Raw genomic sequence first — 17,965 nt, 5'->3', positions numbered from 1 at the left:
CTCCCCCCCTTCCTCAGCCTTCATGGTTAGAGGGGGGAGATTTTCACGGGGACCCCTGGCTGGGTAGGTGGGGGTTAAATATGTCCTATGCCCTCACTGCATTCCTCATCATGACCCCCCCGCTGCAATTGGAGGGGATAGAAAGGCAATGCTTTTTCAAAAGGGAAGGGTTAAAACATGGAGCTGATCCCGAGAGAGGGGAGAGAGAGAAAGCACAGAAAAGGAAAATGGCTAGAAGTGCAAAAGGCCGTCTTCACCTAATGAAATTGTGCAACAATTCTAGAGTTAAAATAAAAAGTTGGATTATCTATGCTTGGGGTGGGGGTGGGGTGCAGAGAGAGGCACAGCAGAGAAAAAGCAGAAAACACTTTTGAGTTCTGTAGGAAAAAAATCTTATCCTACTGTCTCCTTCTCACCTCAGCCACCCGCTCTTCTCTCACACACACACTTTGCCATTTTTTAACACTGCATTACAACAGATTTTACCTAAATTAATTCATGCCATGCTTAATCAGAAAATGTAAGACAGGTGTTCTTTTCCTTTTTGTGGGGACAAAAAGTGGTGGCATAGGTGCCTCTTAAAACCAACACGTTCGAACAAGAGTCCCCTGGACTCCCGTGCCCTTCCTCTTCCTCTTGGGGCTCCTCCCACCCCTGCAGCTTTTAGGAAGATTGAGGGTGCTCTCCTGGAGATGTGGAGCTGACTCACAGTCACAGATTCCCCCTCCCACTCTTCAGCTAACAGCTTGAACTTGTGGCATACTATGGGGGGTAGAGGGTGGCCAAATGTAGCTCACCGATACTAGACAGAGGAAGCTCCCAGATACCAAACCAGACCATTGGTTCATCGAGCTCAGTATCGCCTGCTCTGACTTACAGCAGCTCTCTGGGGTTTTAGGGAGGAATCTCTCTCCCAGCCCTGCCTGGAGGTGCTGCCGGCGACTGAACCCGGGACCTTCTACATGCAGAGCAGATGCTCTGCCCCCGAGCTGTGGTCCCTTTGGGCTGGGCATGCAGACGGTCCGGGTTCAATTGCCGGCATCTCCAGGCAGGGCTGGGAGAGATGTTGGCTGCAGTATTCAGTGCCCGGCTGGGTCTCAAAGAAGACCATCCTCAGGCGCTGAAATAGAGAGAAAATGAGCCGCCATTGCAAACGTGTAGATCAGCCTTGATGCTGGAATTCTGGAGTTCCGCTCTGGGACACAGGAGATAACAATGTATCATTACTGTCAGCGCTGCATTTCTCTCTCTGCATTTTTGGGGAGGGGGGCTGCCAACGGCAGCTTGTAAACTGCCTCTCAAGGTTGTGGGGGCTGCGATTTGACCGAGTCCTAACACCATTCCAGTTTAATCTCTTTGTAATGGTTAGACATTGGCGTCTGCACACAGAGATGAATGGCGTGACCTTGGATCAGCTGCTGTGAGCAGGGATTTCTAGCCAGGGGAATCCTGTCACCTTACAGAATCACTTCATCATTTATGAATCTTCGTTTTCAACAGTCGCCGGGACATGATGGTGACAGGGAAAGTCCCAGGCTTCACACAGCCGCCTGGGAGGGCTGCTTTCCTCCTCGAGAGGAGAAGGTTGAAGACCAGGACCAGGCCTCCCCGGCTTCCTAAACCTAAAGAATGGATTTGCAGAAGGAATAATGGGCAAGGACGCTGATAAAGGAATCCTGTTGTTTACCAGGATACGGATGTGTCACCCGAGTTGCTGAAGCCAACACATTCTCCCTTCTGCATCTGATGCATGATCCTGGCCCTAGGGAGAAATTCGGCTGAGCAAGATTTGCAACTGGGGGCAGGAAGAGGAAAACTCCTGAGCATCTCCCTCCTTCCTCAGCCTCCTCCCCTTCTAAAGGAGGCTGATGGGCTTGAGGAGAATTACCCCCCACAATGGTCTCAACTAATATTAATACTTGTATTTAGACTAACAGCTAAATTATTTGGGTCAGTCCAAGACTTTTTGGTGCCTGAGGCAGAATATCCAAATTGCGCTGCCATTCACATTCCAATGAAGGGTCCTCCTGCCCCACTGCAAAGAATCACCATGCAGCTCCTGTTTGTTTCAACGGAGCCCAGCGGCATTTCAGTTTGTGCTACTGAAGACGACACATTTCTGCGTTTTCCCTTCAATGGGGCAATCTGGCCTGTTACGGCAGCCTCCTTGCCCTACCTTGCGAGAAAGCAAAACCATCACAGCACAAAGGGCAAGGATGGCTTTAGGGCTGGACTGCCTGCAAAAGGGAAGTAACTAGTCCAGGCAGAGTACGCTTCGTCCCTTTGCTTCAGTGTTCTGAAGCAACCTCTTCCGCTGAAGAGAAGATGTAAATCCTTTGACTGAATGCATGCATGCAGAAGGAGTCAGTCCTTCAGGTATCCTGGCCCCAGGCCAGTTGGGACTTAGAAAGAAGCAGCTCTGATGCAGGCCCCTCAGCTGGGGGCACATGTGTAAAAGCTGGATTGGGGCATTACATTTTAATTTGCACAAATCGACCCAACTACAACTTTCTGTGACACGAAGCCTGAAGTCACATTCGCCTTTCTTGCAGCGGTGCCAGCTTGCAATGGGCTGCAACCCCAAGATATTTTCACAGGTCCTACTGCCAGCCAAATCCAGGTATCCCCCATCCTGTGTATTTGATCCTCACCCCAGTACAGAAGCTTGCACTTGTCTCTGTTGATTCATTTTGTTAATTTCAGCCCAGTTTTCCATTCGATTGCAGCTGTTTTGGCATTTAGTTCTTATCTTCTCACGGTTTAGCCATCCCTCTCAGTTTTGTGCCATCCACAAATTTGAAAAAGATTCTCTTTATTCCTTCATGCAAGTCACAGACACAAACACTGAAGAGTGTTCAGCTCAGGATAGAGCCCAACAGCCCGCTCATAACCTCCCTCTGTTTTAATGAGGAACCCTGATGAGCATTCTCTGAGCGTCATTCTCCAACCAGCTGTGAACCCACCAGACAGGGCTATCATTTAGGGCTGTTCAGCCAGTTTGCTAACCTGGAGGTTATCATGGAGGACTTTGTCAGATGCTTTGCTGAAATGAAGACAAATTATGTCCACAGCATGCCCACAATCCACTAAGTTAGTAATTGAATCTTTTTAAAAAGGGGTATTATTACTCTTGACAAATCCATGCTGGCTCTTACTAATCTTTGTATTGTTATCAAGATGCTTGCAAATTGTCTCTATAAAAAAGACCCTTTATAATCTCACTACTGAAGCCAGACTGACTTTCTCAGATCTTCTTTTTTGAAGACTGAGACGTTTCCCTGCCTCCAGTCTTGGGGCACCTCACCCGCTCTCCAGGATTGTTCAAGAATGACACAGTGGTTCTCAAGCGTAAAGCAGCAATACCTTCAATCCTGTAGGATGCAATTCATCTAGCCCTGAAGACTTGCATTTATTTAAGGTAGTTAGGGGTTTCCTGACCAACTCCTTATCAATCTTGAACAGAAATCCCTGCCCCCAAACCGGTTGGGCTGCTTGTGTGAGGCTGAACGCGGCTCCCCTTTTAGGGGAAGCAATCTGGGAGCTGAGCAGTGCCACCTTCATCTTCATCTTCATCTTCCCTTTAATTCTCTTCACTGAACAAGAGGAAGGCTTACCATCCCCTCTTCCTCCTCTTGCTTTGAAGAGTACTGAAAAGGCCTTTTGGCGGCTCTTAACATCTCTTGCCAGGTTCGGCTCATTCTAAGCTTTAAGTGCTTACTCATTTCCCCCCTCCCCATTTTTCTCTCTCACTGAAATTGCTGGCAATTCCACCGCTAAGGAACTCCTCCCTGTGTTGGCCTCTTTTCCGTTTGTACAGCTAGCCACGAGGTCCTACAGACAGCATTTCTCTGGGCTTATTAAAATTGGTTTTCTCACCTTTGGCTTTAAAAAAGATCATGGAGGTCAACATGACACGACCGCTTTCCCCACTTTAATCTCACTGAATGCCAGACATGAAGCATCATCCATCAGTCGCTGCAGACGTCTTGTAAAGACGAAACTTTTTCCCTGACCCTAACAGATTGGACTCTGTTATTACTGAATCCGTTTCTTGGGGCTCTCCAGACTGGCATTTTATTGCAGGTATACTCTGCAACATGTTCTTAGCAACAATAGTGCATTAGTGGTGGATTGATTCTACTTTAGACTTTCGATCTGCAATGCTTCCCCAATGCTACCACATTATTGATGTCCGAAGGGGTTACAGCACAAACAAGATAAAACAACACAGCCCAGGACATCTGCGGCGTGAAAAGTAACAGGACTTCAGCAGGAAAAAGTGATGGGACATGCAACAGTTGGAAACAAAGCAGCGTCTCCACCTGCAGGCACAAATAGTGTTGTAATTACCTTGACCCTGTCAGGCACACAAATCATCATAAATGCACTATGAAAAGGAGGGGTCCCCTACCTGTTTTGATAATACTGTTTTACTGGTTTTTATATTGTATGTTTTCATTGTACTTTTTATTGTCTGTATATCATACTTTTGCATACCACTCAGATTTTTAAATATTAAATGGTTTAGAAATGCTTTCAAATGAAGATGCGTGCAAGACTTGAAGGTCCCCAGACGGCTAGGTATCTTTAAAAAAAAGAAAGGGGATAAGAGAAAAAAAGCTGTTGCAGTTAGTCAAGCCATCTTAAAAACTTGCCAGATGCAGACATGGATAGCTTACCAACAGCTTTCCTCCCCTGCTGCTGCTATCTAGCCTGATGAAGAGTTCTGGGGAACTTGAAAGCTTGCACACTCTCTTATGACATTTGTTTTCTTGGCTGGGCTAATAAAGGCACTGCTGTAAGCTGGACTCCAGAGTGCTCCACCCTGATAGCACAAACAGGAAGAGGATCCTAGCCACCAAAGTCCAACACAGAGTCTCTCAAGTGGTGCGGGTGCAAAAATAGACCTGTTCATTTCCAAAAACCAGAATGGAAACCCTTTTCTGAAGGAGTCTTTGTGCTTTTTTACTCTGGTACTAACTAGTTATATCTGATGGAGTGGAGGAGTCCTGCCCACAAAAGCTTGAACCAGAATCACCTTGTTAGACTTCAAGGTGCTACAAGACTCTCTGCAGTGTCTGTTGCTACAGATTAATTATTTATTTAACAAGATCTATGAAAAATGGAAATGGACTGCCTTCAAGTCGATCCCGACTTATGGCGACCCTCTGAATAGGTATTTCATGGTAAGCCGTATGCAGAGGTGGTTTACTGTTGCCTTCCTCTGAGGCTGAGAGGCAGTGACTGGCCCAAGGTCACCCAGTCAGCTTTGTGGCTGTGTGGGGATTCGAACCCTGGTCTCCCAGGTCATAGTCCAACACTCTAACCGCTACACCACACTGGCTCTCTAGTAAGATCTATACACTGCTTAATTAAAAAAAGTGGTTCACATAAGACGGTGCAAACTATTCATTAAAAATAACGTAAGAGGTCAAGAAGAGGCCTGACGCAGTTGGGTCTGGCCAACAAGGCCCCACCTGGTCCAGCCTCCTGCTCTCACAGTGGCCAACCAGATGCCCCAATGGGAAGAATGGGAAACGGCCTGAGCACAAGAGCAGCTCTCCCTTCTGCAGTTTCCAGCAACTGGTATTCAGAAGCAATCAAAACAGACTTCAGGACAGTGGACCTAAGATGTCTCCCCCTCTGGAAGGCGTTCTTTAGTAACCGCCCACAAGAGGTAGTTCAGCCACCTGCAATCTGAGGCACTGAGCAGGTGGGAGACTTGCCTCAAGTTCCTGCTCCAGCACCTGATTTCCTCTCCTGTGCAATGATGCTTCAGCTGCGGCAGTGCCAGCAATTTGGGAGAGGAGCGTGTGTGGTGGTAGGTAACATGCAATCACTAAACACTCACACACACACCCCGTGGACCCCAACATGCACAGAAATGCAGGTAATTGAGCAGTGGCTAGTGCTATCTCTCCCAAAGCGGTTGGTAAGAGTCAAACAAAATTCCAGAATCCCACATTAATAAAACAACATCAAAAGACAGCAGCAGATAAAACATTTACTAAAACCACAGCACCACTAAATTATCTAAATGTGGACCGGAATAAGGAAGCCTTGAAGGCTCTCCTAAAGACAGACAAAAATGGGGCTGCACACACTTCCCTGGGAAGGATATTCCAAAGATATGGGGCCACCGCAGAAAAGGTCACCCTGTGTTTGCATCTCTTTTGGGCAGGGCACATCCTTGCTGACGGCAAAGCAGGACCGTGCTTGTGGTTCCGCTCCTGCCATCAGGTCTTCTTCCGGCAACCACCATGTGTTGCATGCAATTGTCTGCAGCGAAATCCCATTGCACAAGGAACCCGCTCACGTGGAGGGGCTCCACGTGGTCAGATCACTCCGTTGTGGTGGTACCCCGACTGCACGGAGCCCCAAAGTGTAGTGTGTTGGAATTTCTCTGCAGACAATGAGGTGCAACACACAGCTGTTGCAGGAAGACGACCCACGGATGAGGCTAAAACTGTGGCCCTGCTCAACTGTCCACACGGATTTGTGAGTAACACATGAATAGGGCTCCTGGTACTCACTAATCTAACAACCCTCACTGGTAGACCAGAGGGAAGGGCTGCCTCAGATGCTGATCTTAAAGTTTGATGATTGCACATGTTCAGTGACTGCATGTGAAATCAGATGGTGAAAGCAATTACTCACAGGCACCTGCTAAATACTTCTGACAGTGCAAACTGACTCCCCAGATTGTGTGGGTGTTTAACCCACACCAAAAGGCTGTTGTTTTTGTCAAGCACACACTACACAGAGGGCTGTCAGTCTCCATCAAGCTGTTATTTAGCCAGGAAGGAGGCAGCTTGGGATACTGACAGGTGGATCAGGTGGTGACACATGAGCAGGACTGCACATCATGGAGGCCGGGCTGGCAACGGCACAGCTGAAGCGGCAGTGCGAGGAAGAGGAAGCCTAGCGCATCTCATCATTTCTCCTATCTGGGTACCAGGCGCTTACAAAAAGATAAATAGAGGCTGGTCTTTGGCCAAGATGGCGAACAGTCCTAACATATGGAAGGACATGAAGATCCTGCTCGAGCCAACAAGGGAAAAGGAGAGTTCACACGTGTACATTTGCCACCCAAGGACAAGACCAGCATGTGATGACTTGCAGGGGCCATCCTTGGATCCTGCAAGCAGAGCTGTCACGTCAACCACACCTCAAGACCTTGGTGCAGAGGCCGTTCCCACATTCAGTGAGCTAGGAGCAGTCGAAGATTAAGAGAGACGTCTGCTTATTTTAATTGCCCCAAAGACACTGAAAAGAAAAGCTGCTGACGCCAAAATAAGTCTGTTAGCCTTTAAAGGGCCGCCTGACATTTTGTCACAGCCTTCCCCAGCCTGGTGGACTCCAACTCCCATCAGCCCCAGCCAGCACAGCCAGTGGTTACAGCCGAACAAAGTTGGGCTTCTGGAACATGGACCTTACATGAAAAGCACTGCATCAGAGGAGCTCATCAGCTCCCACGGAGGTGCATGTTCAGAAGCCTCTGAGTAGGCTCTGCACTCCTCGCCTCTCTCTGGAATTAACCCAGTGCCCCCCAAAAGCACACCCACAAGATATTGCGTAAGGCCTCAACAGGATGCCTCGGGGACAGCTGGCAGCACCCACTTGCCAGGAACGGATCTGGCGGCCTCCGTCCAACGGCAAGAGAGCGGCAGGGTTCTCCTCTCAGCATTATGCCTTCCCAGAGGAAGACGCTGCGCCTGCCCCCGCAGCCTGTCAGCAGGAAGCGCAAGGCCACCAGCACCCCACCAAGCCACCACTGGTGTCTCTAGCAAAGGGGCACAACACAACCGGGCCAGGCCAGGCCAAGAGATCACATCCAAAGTTGAGGACGTTACTTTGGGTCACTCAGTCTAAACCACAAAATAGTTCCCTGCGCCACGCGGCTTCATCCAGACAAGTTCTGCTCAGAGTAGGGCCACTGGAATTAATGAACCTAAATGAGCCATGCCCTTCAATGTCAGTGGGTTGACTCTAAGAAGGACCTGGAAGCTCTAGGCCCAGCACAGCCCTTCTCTTCCATTTCCCCACCCCACCCCAAATCACGCAGGGTCCATTCACACAGCTGGAGTGTTTTTTCTCAGCCTGTGCTGACCTCCCACCACAAAACTGCCAGCTGCACGCTGAACCTGGCCCAGCCTGGCATGTGGCACCAAACCACAACTGTCGCCTGGAGGGCCCTTGAGTGCAAGAAGCACATCAAGGCTTTGCTCACCACACAGGAAGCCGTATTCACGTGACTGGCTCATCCCATGGCATTGTGGGTAAACATTAGCCTCGGTGGCACGGAATGCATTTTACCAACTTCGGTTGGTAGCCCAGCTACATCCCTATCTGAGTAAGGAGGACCTTACATCAGTGGTTCATGCTCTGGTAACCTCACGTTTGGACTACTGCAACGCGCTCTACGTAGGGCTACCTCTGAAGACGGTTCGGAAGCTACAGCTAGTGCAAAATACGGCGGCCAGACTGCTAACAAGAACTAAGCAGTCTGAGCATATAACACCTGTTCTGGCTCGCCTGCACTGGCTTCCAGTATGCTACCGGGCCAGATTCAAAGTGTTGGTATTAACCTATAAAGCCTTATACGGCGCGGGACCACGATACCTGCAGGAACGCCTCTCCCGTTATGAACCGGCTCGTACACTACGGTCTACTACGAAGGCCCTCCTCCGGGTCCCGACCCATAGGGAGGCCCGGAGGGTAGTAACAAGAACTAGGGCCTTCTCAGTGGTGGCCCCCGAATTGTGGAATAGTCTCCCCGAGGAGGTACGCCTGGCGCCGACACTATTATCTTTTCGGTGCCAGGTTAAAACCTTTCTCTTCACTGAGGCATTTTAATCTAAGTTATTTATGTAAATGTTGTAATTGGTATTTTAGATGATGTACTTTTATATTTGTTATATTGATCTTGTAATTTTATTATTGTATATGTTTCTATGTTTGCCGCCCAGAGAGCTGTTTGCTAGTCGGGCGGGATATAAGCTGAATAAAATAAATAAATAAATAAATAGCAAGGGACCAAACTTGCCACAGACCAGCCTCCCCCCCACCTCTGGTGCCCTCCAAATGTTATCCTTCGTATCCTAGCAAATAAAACTGTAGTCAAAAGCCATTTATCGTATTATTATTATTATGGGTTGTATCCAGCATTAATGATGGGTCCATTAATTTCAGTGGGTCTACTTTGAGTATGACTTAGTTGAATGCAACCCTAAGTTGTTGCTATTTTTGTTTGTGTTAATATCGTATTAATTCAAATTTTTATATATACCAACCTGGCTTACCACGAAAACCCTATGAACAGAGTATCCAAAATGCAACACGAGATAGTGCTGGAAGATGAGACCCCCAGATCAGAAGGCACTCACCAAGCTACTGGGGAAGAACAAAGGCTGAACAGGGTGGTTCACGACAGATGTTGTGGGAGATCGCCAACTCACAGGGTTGCCATAAGGCATAGTCGACTTGAAGGCACATAACAACAACCTGGAATTCATGTTTGGGTGGAGACAGAGCTTAATAATGTTCTAAATAAATAATAAATCACATTAATAAAATGCCCATTAAACATCTGCTTAACACGGGGTTGCAAACTAATGTATGCACCTTTTAAAAGCTGAACTTTTGACTGTGTTTAGCAGGTTTTTAAAATTCCTTTTATGATTTTTTAAAAGTAAAGCCACACTAAATAAAATTTTGTGCCCTAACTCATGTTCCATCTGCAGGTGTGTTTGGTCTGGGACAGCTTTTCAGACGAGGTGATCACAAATTGCTTGGAGACAGGAAAGAGCTTGTGCAGAGAGGGAAAATATTCCCCGATAGGTGACATGCACCGGATTTCACAGGCGGGCTGGGTAGCCAGAGGCAGCAGCCTGAATAAATAATGGGCAAAGCTGCTTCCAGTTGGACGCCTGTAATGCAACACCCCAATCGGCCTGCCCAGAGCCTGAAGATGGCCGAAGCCGATCTGTCGGCCTGCAGAGTTGCGGGCAAAGTTCCCCATTTGTAGCAGCCCTGACTGCTTCCATCAGCATTTGAGAAGAGATCCTATTCTGCCCGGCGGCTCAGGTGACACTGGCAAACCTGGCAAAAACAGAAAGCAGAGGCAACTGCGAGGGAAAGGACACTCAGGAGCTGGAATGCAGATCTGGGCTGGAGGAGGAGGAGGAGGGAAAACAACTCAAGGGAGCTGACACCAGAGGAGGACATAGCCCCGGGAAGGCCAGCTGCCCTCCCTGCTGTGGCCACAGCAGGCAGGATCTTGCTGGGGAGGGCTTTCCAAGTGGCTTTGCACCAAACCTCTTGGCAAGTTCCCGGCAGCCAGCCGTGGGGGAGAAAGTGCGTAGAAAGGCAGCCGGGGGTGGCTGGGGGTGGGGAGGCTCTCTCCTGCCATGTTCTGCATCTGGGGGGGCCTTCATGTCGAGAGCAGAAACAACAGAACCCTGTTATTGATTTATACCCCAATTTCCAAGGCAAAAAGGCTTCACAAAATGACTTCCTATAAAGCTGAAGTGATGCAAATACAGTTTAAAAACAAGAGAAATTCAATAACAAAGAGTCCAATAAAAACACCACAATCCATTATAAAAATCCTTCCAAAACAGGAAGGTCTTCAGAACATGCTTAAAAAAACAGGAAGAGAGGGGGCTTGACTAATCTCCCTGGACAGCGAGCTCTACAGTCATGAGGCCACCACCGAGAAGGGTCTGTCGCTACTCCCTGCCAATCCTATTTCTGGAACTGATGGAAGCAAGATGGGGACAAGCAGGCAGTCCCTGAGATGCCTAAAGCCCCAAATGGCTTAGGATCAAGTTAACACCAGCACTTTAAACTGAGCCCAGAAATGATTACCAATGTAAAGTAGGTGAGGTGTGGACATACCACCTCCCGCCTCTTCTCAGGGGGCACATTTGGAGCCGTTTGTATGTGTCGTCTCCATTCAGTTGAGCAGAAGAGTCTCTCTATGGGACCTCCGTCTCTTCTGGATCAAATCTCAGTTTTTTCACCCCCACCCAAATCAAAACTGGTTCAAGATTTCCACTGCCTCCCTGGGAGAGGCTGATGGAAACACAGCTGAGCGCCATCTGCAGGCCAATGACCTTTCAGACCCAGCCTCCAGACAGCCTCGCCAGCTGGTGGCTTCATCTAAATGCTCAACAGCATGGAGGACAAGGTGACCCAGAAGGATCCCACAGTCAATGATCTCAAAAGCCACTGAGAGGTCCAAGGCTGCACTTCCCCTGTTCGTCTCCGGACTCAAGGCACCCACCAGGGCAACGAAAGAGGTTTCAGTATCAAAACCAGGCCATAAGCTATATTGAAATGATGAGTATCCTCAGCAAGACCTGTGGGGTCCTCTGCTGGTCCTTAAAGGCCAGGCCTGTCTACGTGGTCTTTCAGGAGAGCTGACAAGACCCGTTTTTAAAACAGGGGTTTGGTGTGTAAGTAAGTTAAGAAGGCTCCTAGGAAGGTCCCTCACCCTGAGCCAGGCCCATTCAGGCCCATCTAGCTCAGTGCAGTCTGCACTGACTGGCAGAAGCGGCTCTCCAGGGTTTCGGGGTTTGAACCTGTGACTGCATGAAAGCAGGGGCTCTGCCACTGAACTAACAGCCCTCTCCCAGTTGTGAGAGCCACATCCACGACAATTTTATCCTCCCTGCCCCCCCAGCATTGAAAACCATTTAACTGCCTTCAGATTTATTGTTTTCACACTGCATTGTTGTTTTATCCTGCTTTAGGAATTGAAAAACAGGCTGTAACTTGAGTTAAGAAAGATTCTTGCATGCATCCAAGGTCATTTGCCTAACAAGCCTGCCTTTCCTGTTCTGGACAGCCCATTGTAGAAGTCACCAACCAGCAGCCAGCCCATTCAACCTGGCGCCCTCTGCATGTTTTGGACTGCAGCTCCCATCAGCCCAGGGCAGCATGGAGATAGGATGTTACGGCTGATGGGAGTTGTAGTTCAGAACATCTGGGGAGCACCTGGCCGAGGGCTGGGCTACCGACTTAACAGGCAGCATGCTTGGGGAGGCTACAGCAGCTGAAAAGAGAAGCGGCGGAATTAAAATCCCCTCCAAAAGGGCAGCAGGAATGAAGGGAAACACCGATAGGCTGACCAGAGAGGCCCCTGCCCCCAGCACAGTATCATGGCTAGACCAGGGGTGGCCTGCCCTGCGACCCCCAAGCCCCACTCGTCTGTCCCCACTGCCCAGCTGAGCTAACCAGCCATCATCTGGGTGGGAGGGAAATGTCACCGGGGGGGGGAGCAATCTAGGGCAGGTCAAGAGCACCTTCCCTGCCCCACCCTCAGCGCTGCTGTCCCCACCGGACAGGGGCCGTCTGCATTTTCACAGGGAGGCGGAGGCGGTGGGGAGGCAGCAGTTTGGCAGGTGGCAAGTGGGGAGGCGTGAATGTCCAACGTGAGGCCATCTCTGCACACCTGCCTGTCCATGAGTGCGGCTGTTAATGCACGCGTGCCCTGCCACTGAGTGATAGACTTTCCCTTCATAGGAAAACAGGAAGATGCCTTGTACGGAGTCAGACCATTGGTCCCTCTGGCTGCCTGCACAGATTGGCAGCAATGGCTCTCCAGGGTTTGTCCCAGCCCTCTCTGGAGATGCTGCCAGGGACTGAATCTGGGCCCTTCTGCGTGCAAAGCAGAGGCTCTAACCACTGAGCTACAGCCCTTCCTCAAATTAGTGGTGTGTGTTAATATATAGTGAGTTCTGGCCATGCCTGCGGCCATGCAGCCTCCCCACCCACGCATCCATGTGGCTCGGAGCCAAAAAGACTGTCCACCCCCCGAGCGAGGCCACGCTGTGGCATCAGGAGGAAGACTCCACAGGAGCTGCAAGACAAGCGGCTCTCTCCGTCCCAGCCTCGACCCCAGCAATGTGGAGAGGATAATACCGGCCTACCTTCTAGGGCCGTTGTAAGGATTACCCCAAATTAATGCATCCGAAGTGATTCCAACATTCTTATGCACTAAATACTACCACTACTACTACTACTACTTTCCATTTATAAAGCATTATCCCTTTTGATCCAGGCCAGATGTTAACTTGAGTTAACACAGGAGCCATAAACTGGGGCGGTGCCACATATTTTGCAGAGGGGAACAGCCACAATGAGCCAGAAACTCCAACATGGTTTGCAACTGCAAATTACAGGCCTCCCAGCTCCAAACAGGAGGAACTACAAGGAACAGACTGTGCTCAACCTCATACAAGCTGCCATATGAGCAACGCCACTTCCTGAACTGGGTTCTTTAAAGGCAAGTTGGAAGGAGCTGGAGGAAAGCCAATGCGCTTCGTAATGCTCAGGCGCGCAGGGCGGTGGTGGACCCTGTATAGCTGTGCCAAGCTTCAGACTGGTCCTCGCTCTTTCACAGCCACACACATTTAAGGAAGGATGGGGGGACAATAAAGGCTCCCCAGAAAGAGCTGCAGTCATTCACAAGATACCCTTCGCCTTGGGCCAGCCCTGCTAGTGTCCAAAAGCCATCCACCGGTTCCCTGAAAGACAGCAGAATCTCTGCTTCCGTTTCGGAGGCCTCCCTCCCTCCCTCAGTATGCTCCAGCAGTTGGGTGAGTGTTCAGAGACCCGGAGGAGCTTCCACCGGACCACTTCAGCCTCCTTCGCCTGCCTTTGAGCTGAACCCAGGGCCAGCAGGGAAGCCTGTCAGCCACCAAGGCCGGAAAAATATAAAAGGCCACTTGTGCCAAGGAGCTAAATTTAGACCTTGTTTTTGCTCAGACTTTTACAGAAAGTTGCCAGGGGGGCTCTGCCAATGCTTAGCCTTTTCAGATTTGCACTTTTCTCTGCAGTTTAGCAAACTCTGGCCCACTGCATTGCAAAGCAGCACAGAATGAACAAATCTCTTTGGATAGCAGTGCGCATTTCACGAACTGTTACTCTCTTCAACGCCCTTGGAATGGGATGCGACACCAGCACATCCCCCCCTCAGCAGTAGCAGCAGCAGCTCAGTCCTCCCATGATGCCAAGGCCTGCCTCTGTGCTTCCAGTTCCTCATTCAGACGGCCATCATAATTTCAACCAAAACTCTAATCAAGAATGCAAGAAAGTAACTAGCCCTTCAAAAGGACACAAAAACAAAAGGTCAGGGTCCTGTCAAGAGCTCCCAACTCTCAAAGTCTGTGCCTCAGTGGCCCAACATGCTACCCATCCCTCTGCAGTGAGACACAAATATGGAGGCAGAAAACTCACACACAGTATCCCGGGGCGTCCCCGGCCATCTAAATGGTGCTCAAGAGCATCTCTGGTTTGCAAGGTGGCACTGCGGGAGACGGGCCAAAGCATCTAAGGCACCCTTCAACAACCCTATGCCCTGGCCTCTCCCCATGGCTGCGCTGGCTGGAGGGAGGGAGCTGGAGGGAGGGTGTGTGCACCAGGTTGGGGAAGGCTAGTCTAAGGGGAACAGAACTGGATGATTCCTTGCTCAGGGACCTTAACGCTAAGTGGAGGGAGGGAGGATTAAAAAAAGCCCTTCAGATGGATCATCTCATCCTGCTTCCTGTCCTCACTAGAGGCCCCAAAGGGAAGACACCCCAAGCAGGACCTGAACTCCACTGCAGCAGTGCTCCTGCTCAGGATGCCTCCGGACTCTCACAGTTGCAGCACACGTAAGAGAAATCAAAAGGGGAGGGGGTTGGTACAACCGGCAGAACAAACTAGCAAAGCTCTACCCAGACTGTACCACTTCATGCTACGGGGTGGGTGGGAGAATTCCCTCTGCATGCTCTTCCATGGGTAAAAAAACCCTTCCAGTGCCAGGAGGAAAGCTTCGCTGACTCCTTCTCCTTGACAGGCTACTTTTCCATACGTAGGGAGCCTTCAATCATGTAACCCTGCACCTGCAGCAGGACAGCCCAAAACACTCTGCCCAAGAGATTCTGTTCCCTGTGGAAACATTTATTCATGACGTTTCTGCTCCACCTTTCTTTTTCATGGTAGACACCCAAGGAGGCTTCCGTATGGTTCCCAGGCGGTCTCCCATCCACGCCCTGACCAGACCTGACCCTGCTTAGCTTCAGCAGGGAGCTGGCCTCATGCGCCTTCAGACCAGAGCATCAGTGCCACTGTGACACTCCCAATCAGTTCAGTGGGGCTTGCACAGGACAGCCCTCTCCATAGGTCAGATGCATCTCCCCAACTCACAGCCTGGACCGCTTTGAATGGCTGCAGAGCTTGCTTGCTGGAGATCTTTATGGAAGACCAGAAGCTCACCTGAGCCAGTGATTTATAGCCTGCCTTTAAAGTCCACAAAGTGGCAATTTGTGTCTTTGGGTGCCTCGGCCCACAAGGTACAGTCACACCTCCAGGGCATCCTGGCTTCCTTTATGACCAGGATTCCACCCATGGGGCCAGGGGTATTTGAAGCCTTGGGGCCCTGCAGGTGGTTCACCAAAGCCTGGTTGAGCAATAAAAGCAGCTAGCTTTGGGGTTAAGTTGTCCTTTCCTCTGCACCTCTTCCAGAGGCTGGCAAAGGGGTACCAATTAATTCCCACTGCATGAAGCCAAAAACAGGCCTAACAGCTCATCACTGGGATTTATAGCATCGATTTCATTCGGGGGGAGAGCTTAGCTGTTCAAGGAGTCCTCTTCCTTTCCACAGCCAAACTCTGCCTTCCCTGGAGGGGTCCCCAGAGTGAAAACCAGCGACTGCCACCGCCTGCCAGTCCATTCATTACAAGGCAGAAACCAGAAGGGCTAGGCTGCCCTGACAGCGAACAGAAATGAATGAAGGAGAACTTGGCTGAAGCAGAGAGCCACCAACCAGTATCAACGGGACCCCAGAGCTGTCCTGCTGCCTTCAGCCAGGATCTCCAGTGATCCAGGGCAGCGGTTCCCACTTGGCGGAGCACTTCATCATTTCCTGCCTGCTGTAGCTGTTGCAATGAGTTGTGCCAGGTCCTGCGTGGTTATCCATTGTGTTTTTACAGACATGCTGCAGACCACCTGAATGACGCTCACAGACCACAGTTTGGGAGCCCCTGACCTAGAAGGCAACACAGTGCCCAACCCCCAGACTTTGGAATGCAACTTCCATCGCCCTGCAGCAGCATGGCCCTGCGATGCTGGGGCTGGTGGGAAACGAAACCCAGAACACCTGGAGGGCACCAGGTTGGCCTACAGCTTTTACATGCTGGCTTCCTGTCAATGCACTGTGATGATTTGTGTCCATTATTTATATGCCATGGCCCTGCAGCCAAAACAGACTGACCCTCAAGATGCTCCTCCGCAGCAACGGCTGTCCAGCCATGTCAGTCTCCTCACATGATACTGATGGAGCAGCCGGTGGCAGACGCCCCACACACACACACACGCTGTTGGCTCTAATTCCCATTAGCCCCCACCAAGGAGGGCCAATGGCCAGGGATGAGAGGAACAGACGTCCAAACACGTCTGGAGCAGAGATGGGGGACCCTTTTGCCCTGCAGATGCTGTTGGAACCCTAATTTCTATCAGCCCACCGGGCCAATAGCCCCACAATATCTGGTGGGTGCCACATCAGCTAGGAATCGTCCCCTTGACTGGGGGCGGCAGGGGGAACCCCTTCCAGAGGCAGACCTCTCTTATCTGCGAGAGAAACCTCAACAGTAGAGGGTTATCAGCCCCTTCAGACGGAGTCATGAGAAAGAACAGGCCAACATGTTTGTTGGACAGATGGGGCATTTGTCCCCAGAGGCACTGAGCAGCCCCCACCCACTAGAGATGTGGCCACGCTCAGAGACGAATTACTCCCACATACTCCTCTCAACATAGGCAGCCTGTATTTCATGAGACCTAGAGAAACCGAAATAACCACCACGCACTGACTTTGTTGTTGTTATGTGCCTCCAAGTCAACCACGACTTATGGCGACCCTATGAATCAGTGACCTCCAAGAACATTTGTCATGAACCACCCAGTTCAGATCTTGCAAAAGCACTGACTATTGGAGTGCAATTCCTCTTGTCAATTCTAGAGGAGCCAAGAGAATCCTAAGGGGAGGGGTGCCGGCTAGGGGGGGTACCGCTCCCTTCATTAACGCCTCCTCCCTGGTGTAGCAGAGCCCGGGGGGGGGGGTCAGCTGGTGCACCATATGTGATGTGCGGGATTGATCCCCTTTGGGAACAGCTCCAAATTGATTTAGCAGAGAGATGCTTTCCTCCCAGAAGAAGTCAACTGACACACGCCTTGGCAGCAGCAGATAATAAATAGACCCTCTTAACCCAGTAAACAATTGGCCACAAATGTCTGCCTCTGCAGGCACACAAAATATGTAAAGAGAATAACTCACTGCTCAATCAGTGCCTGGCTGTTTAAAACTTAACAAGCTTTTCGACAGCACAGAACTCTCAGCTCCAAGTCTCCACACCAAAATAACCACACCGAATTGTATGCGATTAGATTTGCTCCTGGGTTGTGCTTTCAAGTGCATTTGTTTAAAAAAAATTCTAAACAATTTTTAATTTAAAAATCCTAAAACTGTGTTCAGCAAAACAATTTAAAAAGTCAATATCAAAGCATCAGAACCAGCAGCACAGAAGTCAACTAAAAAAACCCAAAAACTGACATTAATGGTCTGGGAACGCCAGAGGGCGAAGAGGTTTTTAGCTGGCAGTGGGAACTGTTGGTGTCTGCCAGATCTCAGGGAGAAACTGTTCCACCAGGTGGGTGCCACCACTGAGGAAGCCCTCCTCCGTGTCATGGCAAGATGCTCCAGGGCATCCTCCAAAGGTCTCTGGGGGCGGGGCGGTTTCAGGCAACCTGGTGCTGAGGTGTTTCAGGCCTTGTGTGGTACCACCTTAAACCAGGCTCAACCTGGCAAACTGAATGGTAGCCTTAAAAAGGGGGGGGTCTGTAGCAACACCAGGATGTGGAAAGATCAGAAGAGGCCCGCAGCAGCTGCTGGATCTGGCCAAAGGGGCCCATCTAGTCCCGC

The 17,965-nt window shown here is 50.2% G+C and overlaps 1 protein-coding gene across 2 annotated transcripts in view; it reads right to left on the bottom strand.

Annotated features, from left to right (window-relative positions):
- The window catches only part of BCR (BCR activator of RhoGEF and GTPase), a 93,783-nt gene that overhangs the window by 57,186 nt on the left and 18,632 nt on the right, over nt 1-17,965 (bottom strand). The gene's annotated exons all lie outside the window — the stretch shown is intronic.

The sequence above is a fragment of the Rhineura floridana genome, chromosome 19 (genome assembly GCF_030035675.1).
Source record: "Rhineura floridana isolate rRhiFlo1 chromosome 19, rRhiFlo1.hap2, whole genome shotgun sequence".
Lineage (NCBI taxonomy): Eukaryota > Metazoa > Chordata > Lepidosauria > Squamata > Rhineuridae > Rhineura > Rhineura floridana.
Note: the sequence above shows the minus strand (reverse complement) of the source record. Positions and strands in the feature narration are given on the sequence as shown.